This window comes from Sus scrofa, chromosome 15, assembly GCF_054392235.1.
Source record: "Sus scrofa isolate SSC_HxYL_T2T_F1_AM1 chromosome 15, Sscrofa_HxYL_maternal_Yorkshire_Landrace_v2.0, whole genome shotgun sequence".
Lineage (NCBI taxonomy): Eukaryota > Metazoa > Chordata > Mammalia > Artiodactyla > Suidae > Sus > Sus scrofa.
The window spans coordinates 84,972,844-84,987,384 of record NC_139397.1 but is presented as its reverse complement, the minus strand read 5'-3'; the positions used below and the strand labels follow the sequence as shown (position 1 = coordinate 84,987,384).

The following is a 14,541-nucleotide window of genomic DNA, read 5'->3' as shown; positions in this document are numbered from 1 at the left end:
AAAATGTGTTCCCACACATTTTAAGAAGGAAAAAAAGATATAGTTTCTATACCTTAAACTTTAAAAATAGAAAGCACTTATGCAGTTTGGAATAGAGCCAAACTTCCAATATTAATATTTTTGTTCTTCTGCAAAGTACAATGGAACTTGCAATGGCAATGAATTGTAAGGGCCTCAACTACACATGGATGCACATTTGTAAGTTCCTTCCCAACAGCCTTGTCCCTCCTTCTTTGTTGGCAGAGTCTCAACTTTGTGGTGTCCACCCATCTCCCGTATGACTCATGGATAAATTCTGATTAGTCTGAGCTAATCAACTTTTTCATTCCCTTTACCTAAGATTAGTTAGATATGGATATGTGACCCATTTTGACACAATGTGACAAGAGAAGAGATCTTTTGGAAAAAGTTTTTGCTCTTAAATGCATATGCAGAAAAAGAAACAGTCTCACTTCTTCCACTGGATATTTTTTGTATCTTCATGGGATGCTTGGGACCATAGCACATATATTTTGGTCAAGAGGAGGGACATCTGAGGACGTAGCCATCATGACGGATGTAAAAGAGTACAAGGAGAATCCTAAGCCTTTGATTTCAGTATTATACTACTAACCCTTCCAATAGTGGAGCCACTTTATTCTAGGGCTTAAAGTAAGGAAAAAATACACTTTCTTATTACTTAGACCAGTTTTGTCAAGGTTTTGTGTTACTTTCAACCAGAGTACCCTATATCCAAAAGTATCTAATAAGTCATGTTTCTTTTGTTTGATGAATGGTAATTTGAGCAGTGCTTAGATGGCAAAGCAAATATGTCCAAGTGTGGCATTAAAAGAGAAACTTTTCCATAATTTTTCATTAAAAATTAACACCCAATAAATGAAACAAATAGCTTACTGTTTGCTTAAGAAAGTGAATGCATGTGAACTCAATATCTTGACTGGAGTTTCTCAGTCTTAGCACTATTGATATTTTCAGCTGGATAATACTTTATCGTGAGGGGCTGTCCTGTGCTTTGTGGGATGTTAAGCAGTGTCCCTGGCTTCTACCCACTAGATGCCAGCAGCACCCACTACCCTGCTTCAGTTGTAGCAAAGATGTCCCAGATATTGCCAAATGTCCCAGGGAAAAGGGGAAGAGGGAGAGAGCAAAACCACTATTGTCAAGAACCACTGCCTTCCATTTGACAAACCGTAATAGATGTACAGAAAGAAAATTACAAGTCCTCATTTTAGAAAATCAGAAAGACAGATATTTAATCAGTTTCTATTCAGTTCACTAGCAAGTATTAAACCACACATTTTCTATGTTCCAAATACAAGGTTTTTTACAGTTAGGGAACCCAAAATATCACCACTGAGACAGAAACCTTATTTGCCTTAAATACAGTTACACCATTAATTGTTGAATAACATGGGTTTGAACAGCACAAGTCCAGTAAAAGGCAGATTTTTTTTAAAATAGTAATAACACAGTACTACGCCATCCATGGTTGACTAAAGACTGGTTGAACATACAGCTGCAGAACCTGCGTGTGGAGGAACAGCAGAAACAGGGGGCAGACTTTAAATTATACATGAATTTTTGACTGCACAGAGGGTCCATGTTCCTAACTCCCTGCATTGTTCAAGGATCAACTGTACTTCTGTGTAGTTCTGTGCAGTGCTTAACACAATAGTAGGCATATAATAGACTTACTAAATACTCTAGACAAAGAGATGGATGGATGGATGGGTGGATGGATGATAGGTACATGGAAAGATAACCCCTTAAAATCCTTATTGTCTTGGAGACAAAAGTAATTCAGAATCTAATTTGAAAACAAGTAAATGATAACCCCATAGCATAAATGAAGTGCAGCGGAATCTGGAGAATAGAGCTGTAAGTGAGAGCTAGCAGGCTAAGAATGGAGAATGTGATTTAAAAAGAAACCTCCAGAGGGTGTAATGGAAAAAAAAAAAAAAATGAAGCTTAGTGACAGAGTCGAAAAAGTAAAGGAAAACAACAGACAATTATAAATTTTAAGGCAGTAGGTTCTAAACTTTTCTCTAATACCTAGGATATAGAGAAAAGTGAAGAAGGGAAAAAGAAGATAAGGAGCCTCCAACAATTGCTTCAGTTGTAGCTATTGCTCTGACATCTCTATTAGTTTCTTCTAGCAGTGAAGAAAATATGTCATAGCTTTAGGGGAGAAACATCTAAGAATTGCTTTTCTAGGAATAAAGGATGTAGGAAACCTATGGTGACACCTATGGTGTCACTGATAGATTTTAATAGATGAGGTGAGAGGGAAAGAACCAATATGGGGCTGTGGATTAGGGAAAGTTGAATTTAGCTAGAGCAGATGAATTTGAGGTGTTGGTGTAACATGTATTGAAGATATCATGGAGCCAAAAGGTAATAGGCATACATACCCAAAGTAAGAAGCCCAGGTACCCTCCTTGATCTAGTGGTTAGGATTCAGTGCTTTTACTGCCGCAGCCCAAGTTTGATTCCCGGACAGAGAGAGTGCACTTCTGGAGTTCCTGTGGTGGCTCAGTGGTAAACAAACCCGACTAGTATCCATGCGGATGTGGGTTCAATCCCTGGCCTTGCTCAGTGGGTTAAGGATCGGCATTGTCATGAGCTGTTGCGTTGGTCACAGACATGGCTTGGATCTGGTGTTGCTGTGGGCTGTGGTATAGGCCTGCAGCTGAGGCTCTAGTTCGTCCCCTAGCCTGGGAACTTCCCTATGTGGTGGGTGTGGCCCTAAAAAGGCAAAAGACCAAAAAAAAAAAGACAGGGCTAGGGCATAGATGTGGGCATCGCGTACACAGACAAATCCAGCAAGGAATTAGAGACTTACATAGCAAGAGGAAGTAATTCAAAGCATCAATTAATATTTATAGTGAAAGCAAAAGAAACAGTCATGAGAAATGAAGGAGATCAGGAACCAACAATGACATGAGATGAGTTATACCAATGAACGAAAGCCATCATTGACATATGTCTTAGAAAACTGGAAGAAGATGGAGCTAAAAATAAGCCCTGGATTTGGCAATGAAGAGATAGTTAATAGTACTTAAGACAGCAAAAAATATCTTTTCAGCTGTGTATAGAACTGGACAAAAGCCTGCACAAATGTTCTGTATTGCTATGAGTGCTGGAAAATATGCGTAAGTGTGATCTATTTTGCAAAAGTCCCAGAGCACAACTTGACATTAGTGGGAGCTGATATGCCAAAAATGAATTACTAATGTAGGCTAAAATAAGCCACTATAAAATCTCTAAAGCTATCTTATTGCATTTAACAATTCTTTTCTAAGAGTTGGACAGCTTTCATGACTTCCTGCACAAGTGAAATCTGGATCGTATCTTCAGGGAAACCCACCTACTCAGTTTAATTTTACCCTGCTGTAGTCCTTTACCATAAAGGAAAAAGATGAACTGCTTGGGAACTGGTAGCTCAAAGTGGATAAAAGAGCTAGAGATTATAAAGAAAGAGCCATAAATTTTAAGAGGAGAAAGATATTCTAATTGATCTTCGTGTCAAAGTTCTTGCCAAACAAAATCTTATTTGGAAAACAAGATAAATGAATCTGAGAGAAGCAGGGCTGCTTTGGTTGAGGTAGGACTGGGGGATCCTGCTTGCTAGCGCATGCTCTATAACCGTCATGAAAATGCTCCTTGGATCACCCAGATCACAACTTAAAACAATTTACTGATCCCCTTTATTTTCAAATAAAATCTGAAACCAGACATGTGTAAGAACTTACTCAAAAAATAAATAAATAAACAATCTGATTTAAAAAATGGGGGGAAGACCCAAATAAACATTTTGACTAACAGGTACATGAAAAGGTGCTCAACATCATTAGTCATCAGGAAAATGCACATCAAATGCATATCTGATCCACATAATCAGATATCACCTTAACACCTGTTAGAATAGCTGTTATCAAAATACAAAAAAAAAAAAAAAAAAAAGCAAATGTTGGCAAGAATGTGGAGAAAAAGCAACCCTCATTCACTGTTAGTGGGAATGTAAATTGAAATTGGTACAGCCACTATGGAAAACAACATGGAGATTTCTCAAAAAATTAAAAATAGAACTAATGTATGATGCATTTTCACTTCTGGGTATTTACACAAAGAAAACAAAAACACTCATTTAAAAAGATATATGCACCCATCTGTTTATTTCAGCATTATTTATGATAAGATATGGAAGCAATCTAAGTGCTGTCAGTAGATGAATGAATAAAGATGTAGCACTCATATATAATAGAATATTACTCAGCCATTAAAAAGAACAAAGTTGCCATTTGTGACAGCATGAATGGACTTAGAAAGTATAATGCTAAAGAAAATGTCAGACAAAAAAAAAAACAAAAACGATAAATACTAGTTATCACTTACATGTGGAATGTAAAAAACAAATGAACAAATAAAACAGAAATAGATCCATAGATACAGAGAACAAATGAGTGGTTGTCGGAGAGGATAAGGGTGAGAGTAATGGATGAAATAGATGAGGGGGATTAAGAGACACAAACTTTCAGTTATAAAATAAATGTCATTGTAAAGTAACATACAAAATAGGGTATATAGTCAATCATATAACCTTAAATGCTGTCAGATGGTAACTAGACTTACCATGATGACCATCTTATAATATATAAATGTTGAACAACTGTGTTGTAACCTGAAACCAATATAATATTGTATGTGTTATACTTCATTAAAAAAATAAAGTCAAAATGATAAAATAAAAAAAATCAAAATATGAACAGTGAAAAAAAAGGACCTAATGAAGGGGACCCCCTAGCTAATGGCTCAAACAGAATTAGAACCCTATTGTCCTTAGTTTTGTACATTGCGTTTAAGTTCCAAAATGTCAGGGGATATTCACCTCAGAGTGTGAAACCAAAGCAGGCTGGGATTTCCCCTTCATCTTTGGATGCCTTCAGAAAAGCTCTCCAAATCAACAATTTCCTTTCCTAATTCACCTATCTTCCATTAATTGGTTGATTTGGAAATAAATAAAAACTGATTTTATAGAAATGGAATAGTGGGCTAATTTTTTTCACCACCATTTTGTACTTTCTTTTAACTGGTTGTAAACAATTACATATCAAAGTAAAGTTTGCTCTCTCACTTAGAGATTGTCTGTCCAAAAGTGCATTTAATGTATGTAAATGGAAAGAGAGTAGTGGGAAAATGACATCTTGTCCCCATTTGTACATTATCAAGAAAATCAGATATAACTGTAATTTAACCTTAATAAATCAAAACTCTTTTGGAAAGATTTGATGATCTGACCCCAACATCAGATTCATTCTGTGCTTTCTCCACAGCTGTTTGCAGCTTTGGGGGAGGTCTATGAAGGAGAAAATATTCAAAGGCTAATTCCATGTCTACAGACCACAGACATAATTTCTATTACGGCAGGCAGATTTTATAGTTGTTTATTTTGTTCCTCTTTAGTATTTCTTTTTTTTTTTTTTGGCATTAAAGCCTTAACTAATGACAAATCTTTTCTCCTCCTCCTATATGTTCCGTGTTTCTTTAAAAAATATGAAATTAATAGCTCTAAAGAACATTTTCTTTGTGTGATAGTAGTTACGCCATGTCTGGCAACCAACTGTGTTAGAATATTACACTGAGGAGGAACTGCAATGAGCCATTTCCAACAAGAGAGAAGAGAATCTCCAAATGTGAGTTTTTTCTCTGTATTTGTTGTTGTTTTCAACTGGCTACCAAAGAGCCAATGATGTTTTCTCCTCTCAGCTCTCCTATTGAGGTGTCTGGTATATGGTAGACACTCAAAAATACTTAAAAGCTAAATGTAGTCAGATAAAAGTGGATTCACTGTAATGCCAGAAATTGTACCGAAGTTAGGGTCCAGTATTACGTACATGCTATGTGTGCTCAAGTTCTCCCAGGGATTATAGGCAAAAGGGCCAAAGCTTTCCTTATACAGTCTGTTGCTTCTGCAAAACATGGAAATAATTTGCAGTCAGATCAAATGCCTTTGGAGAATATGATTCATTGCACTGCTTATGACCTATACCAAATTTGAGTTTGGAGATCTTCATCTCAGTATGAATCTAGGTGGATTTATGGGTCTGTCCACACTACAAAGTCCTTTGACGTCATCTCAATAGGAAGTATACTTGATAGAAGGAATAGTAAGGCAATACCTTTGTCTACATTACACAAAATTAATTAGTCAAATAAGGGAAGTAACAGTTTATTTCTGCAAATAAAAATATTCTAATCATTTATTTGATTGATGATTTTAAGAAAACATGCTTTAAATGATTTTGTATACAGAAATAACAAATGCTTAACTGAAGAAAAAAATGAAACGAAGCTATGCTTAAAGACCTTGTATTTTTGCTTTGTTTAGTATTAAGCTTTCTATAGCATAATGTTATTTTTCTAAAATCAAGACTTCATAGCATAATATAGTTATGTATGTGTATATATCCATAAATTTACATGTACATGTGCATATATGTACACATACACAAACACGGATGCCTATATTCTCCTAATGTAAATAGACAGATAGATAGATATAAATAGATATATGTATTTAAATAACCTAATAGGCTACATTAATAAAAGGAAAAATAGGATAAAGTCCATGATCTTTGCCCATATGATTAATTACAATTCTAGTAGTGAATATGTATACTAAACATTAATCTAAACATATTCCGAGCAATCTTAGATACTCAAACTGAACAAAAGAAAAGAGAACAATGCAATAGAAAAGGAAAAATATTTAAGAAATCCTTTAAGGAGTTCCCATCATGGCTCAGCAGTTAATGAACCTATCACTAACCGCTATCTATCTAGCATCCATGAGGATGTGGGTTTGATCCCTGGCCTCGTTCAGTGTGTTAAGGATCTGGCATTGCCATGAGCTGCAGTGTAGTTTGCAGACACGGCTCAGATCTTGTGTTGCTGTGGCTCTGGTGTAGGCCTGCGGCTACAGCGCCAATTGGACCCCTAGCCTGGGAATCTCCATATGCTGCAGGAGTGGCCCTAGAAAGACAAAAAGACAAAAGAAAAAGAAAAGAAAAACTTTAGCATTAACATTTGCACTAAATTTCTGGTACTATGATGTTATTTTTTTACCCTGAAGACATTTTTTGCATTTGGTGATTGGGGGGGGCGGCTGGAATACAATAAAAAGGCGACTGCTATTTTAACGATAAAATTTCATAATACTCTGTTGATCATGCATAGGTAGCCACATTTTAGGGTCATTGGAGAGACTGAGCCAAAGGGAGCTCTTCAAAATAAATGAGCATGGATTTTTGAGGAGGAGAGAGAAAAGAGGGCTCCCTGAAAGAAGAAAGCAGGCACAGCAACTTGGTGGCATAGTAGGGATTTGAGAAATGGAATTCCTGTAGTAAGACGGATTAGGAATTTAGAAAAAATGATGTCTGATAGGTTAAATTGTTTCTAACTCTATATAATATTTTCCATACATTATCCCCAAATCAATAGAAAAAATCTGTAAGACGTGGACACACTCTTTTAGTGGTAACTTAGAAAATAAAAGAGAAAGAGTTGTAACTATGTTTGGAGCTAATTGTTAAGGAAAGGGTAAAAGCATAAGTAAGAATAAAGAGACATAATTTACAATCACTCACATGTGTCTGTTCGTTGGAGTGTCTTTGTCTGTGCCAATAGGCTGTGAACTCCAATAAAACAGGAACTATTTCTGTCTTATGCACTGACATACCCTAATACCCAAGGTCCAGCACAGTGCCTAGTCCTAAGTCTGCAGTTGAATTTGTTGAGCGGACAAAGGAATAAAAATTGATCAAGGAAGACAAGTTCAAATTGATAAAAGTCAAGCAACCCTAAGTACCTCTGCACAAGCCATCAGAAACATTAGAGAGGGCACTGACCTTCTTGCAGTTACAAAGAATGAAGAGATAGGGAAATTTAAATTAGTTTTAGAATATTAAGGAAATAGTTAACTGTTCTGTACACCCTCATTTAGGTGTGCTGCAGTACAACCCTGACATTGACCACCTAGAGTTAGCATCAACCTTCACAAGTTATGGCTCAGTTCTCCACAGGACTACCTCAGCTTCAGACAAGCTTCACTTTGTGGGGGGAGGTCCCAGACAACCCAGGCCACCTGTACTTCTGACTGAGTGGCTTAAAAATTGGGGATTTTCTCAACCCTGTCAGGTTTAATAATTCACTAGAACAGCTCACAAGATTTAAGAAAGTGTTGTAGTTATGATTACAGTTTTATCATAAAGGATATAGAACCGAAGGACGAGCTGAAAAAAGAATCACATAGGACAAAATGGTAGTTAAATCTTTCAGATAGCCAGTCCCCATTCTGAAGCTATCTGGGGGCTCAGTATGAATCACCTCATTAGGTTAACGTGCACTCCTATCACTTAAACATTCCCATAAGGTATAAATAAATTCATCAAAACCTTAATATATGCAGTGAAAACATTCATTATTTTTAAATTTCAATTTATTTATTATTGGTTCTATTTTATCTCTAAATTCTCACTCAATAAAAAGCCGATGCCAGAAATACCTGAATAACATTGGAATTGTTATTTTTTAACATCATAGTGATACTCTCCACAAAGGGTTGGTTTCCTAATCCGATAAGCATCAATCCATAGTGCAATAACATTAATGATTATGATAAGTATAAAATTAGCTCTGTCACCAGTTCTCTGAGTTCCCTGAGCTTTTGGAGTCGAGAATATGACCATTTAAAAAAACCACAGATATACATAGCTCTGTTACGAAGAATTTAAGCACGGCAAACAAAAAGCTTTGATAAGTTAGGCAAAGAATTTTAAATCATTTTAGTAAAAATTTAAAAATGCCAGAGTTCCTCCTGTGGCAAAATAGGATCAGTGGCATCTCTGGAGCACTGGGACTCAAGTTCAATCCCTGACCCTGGCACAGTGGACTAAGGGATCTGGCATTGCCACAGCTGCTGCCACAGTGAACTCCATATGCCCTGGAGCAGCCATTAATTAAATAAATAAATACTTGAAAAAAATGAATTAAAAAAAAATTCCCTTTCGGATCTCTCTATCTATAGGGTCTGATCAGGAATCACTCTGCATCTTTGGAAGTTCAATTATTTTGTAAAGAGGTCTCATCATCAATAAATTCATTCATTTACTTATCAAGCATCTATGGTATATTAAGCGTATGCTTGGTTCTGAAGATACAGAAATCAACAGAACAGACAAGATTTTTTCCTCTCCTGGAGCTTTATTCTAGCGGTGGGCTGAAAGAGGCAGAAAATATGAAGCAAACACATTACTAACCAAGAAAATTACTGACTGTGAAGAGTGAGTTGGGGGCAATAATTAGGGGAGGATACAGTAACTGAAGAAAGCCCTTTAAAATTTTAACCAGGGAAAGTCTCTTTGAGGAGGTATGATTTGAAGTGAAACTCAAAGGAAAAGGTGGTAAAAAGTCATTCCAGAAGATCTGCAAACGGAAATAATGTGCTCTTTACATATGGGACCTTGAGAGCAGGAATGAATTGTCTAATTTTATAGGAGTAAAATGAAATATCCACGTCTGAGAGAGAAAAAAGCAAATCGAAGAACTTACTTCATTGAGATACTTGGAAAAAGAAAAACTTCCTGATAGTGGCTCCATTCTCCACAATTGCCTGAGGTAGTGAAATGATATGCTTGTTACGGCAAAGGGTCTAGTAATTTTCACTTTTATGCCCACGTTTTTTAGTACCATTTAGATATGGAGGAAAAATGAAAAAACCAAACAAACAAACCCATGGGTTCGGGAATTTAAAGTTAAAATACATATTGTGTTATGTAATTTAGTGTTGATAATTATTATTACATGAGAAAAAATATCACTTTGCTATCCTATGTGCAACTAATAAAGGTTTGCATTACCATTAAATATGATTTTAAAGCTCTGTGATTCCACGTTTCCTCAGTATAAGCACATCAGATTTTGTAAAGCAAGGAATGAAATTGCAGGGTTTCATATGCAGAATTTGTTGTCCAAGCAACTCTGTAGTGGATACTTACCCTCTGAAGATATTTGTAGTTCCAAATACATGTGCTTAACCTATAGTTTCTCTCCTCTTTCTAAACATTTTACTCTGTACCTGATAAATCCTTATGAGTTCAGACCACTTGAAGTTAAGTCCTGTCTGAATTAATAAGAAGTTATAACTATGGCTCATATTCAGAAGAGTGACATCATGTTCATTTATAACTGTTTAGCTATAATTGATAGCCTTTACTAGAATATGCTGTGGAAAAAATAGTAGTATTTCAAAAGAACTTTCTCTAGATTTGTAACATTCATTATCTTTCCATTTTTAGCATATTTAATGATTAAGACTAGACACTTAAAAAGATTATTACTCCTTCAAGAAAAATCTAATTTGTATATGGTAAGTCATTTTACTGATTTCCAGAAAAATTTCTCCAAAGAAATTCTATTATTTTTCTTTTCTTAATGCTTTAAACCCCTGGATTATTCATTCTCATTCTCTCACTCTCTCGCTCTCCTTTCGAGTGTGTCTCTGTGTGTGTTCATTTCTTCACCTTTCTCCTCCAGCTCTACCTCTTCTCTTTATCCTGTTTACTATTTACAGATATCCAGAGGAACAAAATTGGTTCTTTAATTAAAACGGGAAAAACAATTTTTAAAAGCTGCCATTGTGGGAAAATGTTTTCAGAAATGAAGCATCAGGGGCTTTGGCTGTGGCCTCTGTGCTGTTTTTCCGACTGTTTTGGTATTTTAGTGACCGTAAAGAAATGACCCTTAAAGTTGCCGTGTCAGGCTGGTAATAAAGTGACGTCTTGGGAAAACCAAACTCTTTCTTTCCCTGCACTTTTTTTTCCTCCTGTAATTAGACTTGCCATCATCGGGGACTGTCTTTGTTATTACCAGCATCCCTCTCACCTCAGCTCAGGGACAGCAATAGCTAAGTGAAGGCATCCCCTTATGTACCGGGTGGAGGATTCGGACACAAACCGCATTCACAACGGCTGCATTTTTCCTTTGTTAACCTCAGTATCTTTGGGAATTCTTGCTTTTATTTGCAGGGGCCCTGCTTGGCATCCTTCTCCCTTGTGCTTCTTCACAGTGTTCTATTATTTGTTATGAAAAACATAGAAAAAGATAGCTGCTGCTCTGGCCTTTCAAATTCCCAGCCTGCATAATACTTTTCTGGAATTGGTCACCAGCCAAGACTATCACTAAGGAGAAACATGTGGTTGCCACTTGTGCCTAGTGCTCGTTTCACCGAATCTGGTAGCTTCAATTGAATGCACTGATGTCACTCTTCCAAGTGAATGAACCCCACGGGGATTGTAGAGAGAACTAAGATTGCTTTTTGTCAAGCCAGGGACCCCACATTTTTTTCTCAGATCATCAGCAGACTCACCTTCTGCTGAGCCTGCCGGCACCAGGGCAGATGTAACTAATTAGCACACTCTTTATATTTGTTTTCTTCAAGGGTCAGTTTGCTCCTTGTGTCTTCTGCTGGGTTCTGCTCAGATAACATCAAGTTAAAAAAAGGCATCTATGCTGTTTCTTCTCTGAGAGAAATTTAAAGACTATGATTTAAAAGCCTATATTTCATAGCACCAGGCTATTATTATGTCTCCAAGTACTAAGCATCTCAAAAAATACATTCATTAGGAGTTCCCACTGTGGCATAATGGATTAAGAATCCTACTGTAGCAGCTTGGGTTGCTGTGGAGGTGCGGGTTTGATCCTCAGCCTGGCACAGTGGGTTAAGGGTCCAGCATTGCTGCAGCTGTGGTGTAGGTCACAGATGTGGCTTGGATTCAGCCCCTGGCATGGGAACTTCCCTATGTGGATCTGAGGCCATAAAAAAATTCATTAGTCATTAATTCATTAAAAATCTTATTGAACTATTATACAATAGGGCCTGTTTAAGGCGAAGAAAATATAATCACTGTCTATGGATATGATAATTTGGTGGAGGCAGTCTGATTTTATATATATATATATATAGAGAGAGAGAGATAGATATTTTTATATATATATTTTTAGAGAGACATATAATCAAAGATATGATTAGGGTTAAGTGAGTGTGGCAGGGAAAGGCTGATCATCCTGAAGATGCCATTTAAGCTGAATCTGAATAAAGAAAAGAAGTTGGTTATTTGACAAGCTGGAGGAAGAGCTTATGGCAGAGGGATCAGCATGCACTGAAGCCCAGCAGGAGGATTGAATTTAAGTTGCCTAAGGACAGAAACCCAGTATGGGAGGTGTTTGGGACTACATGTGGAGTGTGCATATGCCCTTTTGAAGTTTACAATCAATACTTTATGGAGGATAGGGGGATATCAATGGAGACAGTCTTTCCAATGAAATGGAAATAAATTGTATTTTGAACAGTTCTGACACATTGAAATAAGTATATGCTCAATTGAAAGTCCAGCTTCTAGTTGTTTCAACAAACATTTGTAAGTATGAATAGTAAGAATATCAGCTTCTAGGGAATTCTCATTGTGGCTCAGCGGGTTATGAACCAGACTATACCCATGAGGACACAGATTCAGTCACTGCCTCCACTCATTGGGTTAAGGACCCAGCGTTGCCGTGAGCTGTGGTTGTCAGTCACAGACACAGCTCAGATCCCATGTTGCTGTGGCCGTGGCACAGGGCAGCAGCTACAGCTCCAATTCGACCCCTAGCCTGGGAACCTCCATATGCTGCAGGTACAGCCCTTAAAAAAAAAAAAAAAAAAAAAAAAAAAAAAAAAAAACAACCTCTACATGTTTACATATCGTTTAATATTCATAGCAACACTAAAAGGGAGAGGCTGTTACTACCACTTTAAAAGATGTGGAAACTGCAGATTGGAAGGCTGGGTTTTTTTTTGTTTGTTTGTTTTTTAAACTTGCTGAGGGTCACAGAGATAGAAAAACTACACTTGAAATTGAAACTCAGGTCTGACTCTTTACCAACCGCATTCTTTTGGACTAGCCTACTCTCAGGCTCTGAGTTAGAAGGTGCCTAATACAGAGCTGCTTTCCTCAGCAAAGAATCCTGTTGACTCTTCAAGGTACATATCAGAGTGCCTATTTAATGGACGAAAAAAACTAAAGTTCAGACAGAAGTGACTTGACTAAGGGTAATAGCTGGAATTTGAACCCAAGATTGTTGACTTCTGCCACTTCTTTCCCCATGTAGGAATCTGATGCAGCCAAAGAACCACTGGGATAGGGGAAAGGTCACTCTCATTGCATTCAGACAGGAGATTTTGCAGCAGATGATTGCATCAATTAATGTTCTTTGGTTGGAGGCATCAGCAATAGACTCTCATTGGATTTAAGTTAAAAGAGCAGCAAGGGAGCCTCTTGGAATACTACTGAAACAGTTCACAACACTGGAAGAGTTGCTGAGCTACAAACTTCCAGAAAGACAGAAATGGGGTGGAGACTTCAGCTGTGGACCTGTGGGCCTTGGGTTTCCCCATCTGGAGACTCAGCTGATTATCTCCTACTTCTGTATTTTTCTGATTGAGTTGAGCTTCTCCAGAAAGAGACCCAGATTGGGCCTGTGAGGATAGATTCTATCCTGTAATCTAAAGGTATAGAGGCAGCAACCTGATAGACAAGGCATATTTTTCATATTGAAGAAAAAAATAAAAGGCTACTGCACAGGTCATTTCTAACCTTACATTTTGCCAGTAAAGAAACTGAGGTTCAAGGAGTGGAAATGATTTTTTTTCCCCAAGGTCACCTAATTCTTGATCTGAAGAAGTAGCAATTAGGAAAAACATCATTTGTTCTCAGAATGTCAGATCTCTCCTTTCCACCTTAGTCACACTTCTTATGGGTCTTTGTACTTTCTCATTAAAACCTGTACATTATAATCAGCCAGTCAAAGCTTAGCGTAAACTATAATATTGCTGAATATATTTGTAATATAAACCTCATTAAGGTAGATATACAAAGCCCTATTCCCTATAAAATACACTCTGGGAACTGCTGAACAAAGAAGATGGATTTGTGGGTCAAAGAGATGTCTCCCCATATTTTTAAGCTTGGGCCTCAATACACAGCTCATCTTTTCCAGTTGAGCACTTCAGGATACTATTTAAGGAACATTTTATAAAACCTATCCCTGGCCCTCTATATGAATGCCAGCTTAAGAAAGTATGCTGGATTTCTCAATATTTACCCAAAATTTCAACTGACAAAGATATTGATCTTTCTCTATTTGATAAACTACTGAGTAATGAACATGGATATTCTCAAGCAAATTTTTGAACCTCCATGATACAGCATATATTTGTCAGAATAAAAGAGACTCAATCCAACTTATGTGTCAGTTTATTAACATTAAGACTGTGTCCAAAATACCACTTTTTCCAGCAAAAACTAAACATGCTGTGATTATAGTAACCTTGCCAGGTAAACCCCAAATTGTCCTTTGCCCCATCTAAGCAGATCAGATTTGTGCTAAACTCAACCACAGTTGGAAGTCACTGTGTTTGAGCTTATTTTACCATTTCCACTAGCT

General features: G+C 37.0%; 1 long non-coding RNA gene across 1 annotated transcript in view; it reads left to right on the top strand.

Annotated features, from left to right (window-relative positions):
• The first annotated feature begins 5,643 nt into the window (after positions 1-5,643).
• The window catches only part of LOC146395955 (uncharacterized), a 50,839-nt gene continuing 41,941 nt past the window's right edge, over positions 5,644-14,541 (top strand). The window contains exon 1 of the long non-coding RNA XR_014829458.1: positions 5,644-5,693. This is a non-coding gene — a long non-coding RNA (uncharacterized LOC146395955). The remainder of the gene's footprint in view (positions 5,694-14,541) is intronic.